The following is a 2,391-nucleotide window of genomic DNA, read 5'->3' as shown; positions in this document are numbered from 1 at the left end:
TCAGCACCTGATGCTCACGAGGTACTGCATGTCAGAGGCATAGATCCTGTGACAGGTGAGGAGATCATGGTGAGGGAAATAGAAGCATTCAAAAACATCAGAGGCCAAGGCCACTTGTCCATCGCCAGGAAAATTGAGAAAACAGTACCCAGGATCATTCCTCTCCCCTCCGAAATGCAAGCATGGTTTATGATGCTCTCTGAACAGCTGCTACATCATGTAGGAGGAAAGCACTGTTCAAAGCAGGAGAAGATTCAGATTTCTAATAGAAGGAAGTGCTGAGGAGTTACTTCATTGTAAAGTGACTGCCAAACAATAAATAGCCGTGGGGAGATCATTGCAGAACATGAGTGATTCTGGATATGTGTTAGTGAGAGGAAAGCTTTATAGTACAAGAATGAATCTAGGTGTATAAAGACATGAAGTAGATACAATGATCTTTCATTGCTGTTTACTTGGACTACACATGAAGTCATATGGTAGTTTGGTTTATTTAAAAAACAATTACAGTGCTCGCTTCAGCAGTACATATACTATAATTGGAATGATATAGAGAAGATTAGCGAACATGGTCCCTGCACAAGGATGGCATGCAAATTTGTGAAGTGTTCCATTTTTTTTGTGGTATAATGTTAAGTGAACTAGGTCAGAGACAGGCAAATACCATATGATTTCACTCATATGGAATTTAAGAAACACACATAAATGAGCAAGGGGGAGGAAAAGAGAGAGAAAGACAAACCAAAAAACAGACTCCTAACTACAGAGTACAAATTGATGGGTACCAGAGGGGAGGTGATGGCGATTAAAGAGGACACTTATGATGAGCACCAAGTAATATACAGAATCATCGAACCATTATATTGTGCACCTGAACCTAATGTAACATTGTGTGTTAATTATATTGAAATTAAAATTAAAAACTTCAAAAAATTAGTATTTTTGGATAAATTTTTTGTGGTAAATATTTTCTTGAGTTTTGATTAAAGACATACAGTAAAATAAAATACTCTTAGTAAGGGTAGTGGGATCTGATTACATGTTTGCAAACTGGGGAGGTTAAAAGTCTTGGTAGGATAAACAATAAGAAAGCTAACATGCATTATCAGGTCTAGACTGACATAAGGTGGTACCAGGTATAAACATACCTTCAAACAAAGTGATAAAATGAAGAAAGGAAGGGGCAGAAGTGGGAAGAATGTAACACAAACTAAAATGAAAAATATCCACCAATAACATGCTTCTGAATTTACTTAAGATAGATGATACAATTGTTTTGTTTTGGTTATGGAAAACAAGAACCTGAGATCAGGGATAGTGAGATTGGAAATATCGTTCAATAATCAAATTTGTTCATCTAGATTGTTTACTGTATTTATGCTGATTTAAAATATGAAAAATCTATAACGATTATACATATGCATATATAACATGTGTAATTTATATGCACAGAATATATATTAATCTATGCAAAGTATATGCATATGTAATTTTAAGTAAATACATTCTTTTTTTTTAAGTAAATACATTCTTATAGGGCATGTGATCTATTTTATTTTATTTTTATTTAATTAATTTATTTTAATTTTATTTTTAATAGAACATGATCAAATATGATTTGAAGATCAACCTTGCACAAATTATTTAGAAAACATACAAGGATGGTGATGCTTTTAAAATTATCCAATATCTACAAATGACTTTCACTGTTCTTCACTTGAAAAGGGTAATTTGGAACATTATGGATAAATACCTTCTCTCCTGACTCTTTCCTAAAGCTTTGGAGACACATTTCTTTCCTTTGGTGTGTGGGAAGATATACGGTATTGCCCAAATAAACTCTGGGATTTTTTAAAACATTTAGTTCCTTTATTTATTTATTTATTTTTTGCTTTCCAGAATTTTTCTGTCTTTACTTGGTAAAAAAAGCAATCCAACATATTTTTAACTGTTTCTATTTAATGTCTTTTTGTCAAACGTGATAACTACTCTCAACTTCCAAAAAGTTCTGTAACACAAAATATGAAAATGTAATTTTTGATTAGTATTGCTGGACAATTTATGTTTTTCCTTTTATAGTAGGAACAAATGCCTACTGATCAAAGTTAGGAAATTTTCTAATAATAGCCAACATTTATTTAGAGATCATTATATCACAGACATTGTACTAGGTTCTTTGTAAATATTACCTTTGTTCTTTGTAAATATTTTATCTAATTCTCAAAAGATAAAACGTTGCTTTATTAACTGACTATTAAAATTCACATAATCAATTGACTTAATACCCACATTTTATGTCCCTGAAAGCTAGTACTGTCTCTCTTCCTCCAGCTTTATTGAGATGAAATTAACATATAATATTGTGTAAATTTAAGGTGTCCAATGTGTTGA

At 32.0% G+C, this 2,391-nt stretch overlaps 1 non-coding gene across 1 annotated transcript; it reads left to right on the top strand.

Moving 5' to 3' along the window:
* The first annotated feature begins 509 nt into the window (after positions 1-509).
* LOC123925352 lies at positions 510-620 on the top strand. The gene has a single exon (XR_006814959.1). It is a non-coding gene; the product is annotated as a U6 spliceosomal RNA (small nuclear RNA).
* The last annotated feature ends 1,771 nt before the right edge of the window (positions 621-2,391 follow it).

This window comes from Meles meles, chromosome 14, assembly GCF_922984935.1.
Source record: "Meles meles chromosome 14, mMelMel3.1 paternal haplotype, whole genome shotgun sequence".
NCBI lineage: Eukaryota > Metazoa > Chordata > Mammalia > Carnivora > Mustelidae > Meles > Meles meles.
Note: the sequence above shows the minus strand (reverse complement) of the source record. Positions and strands in the feature narration are given on the sequence as shown.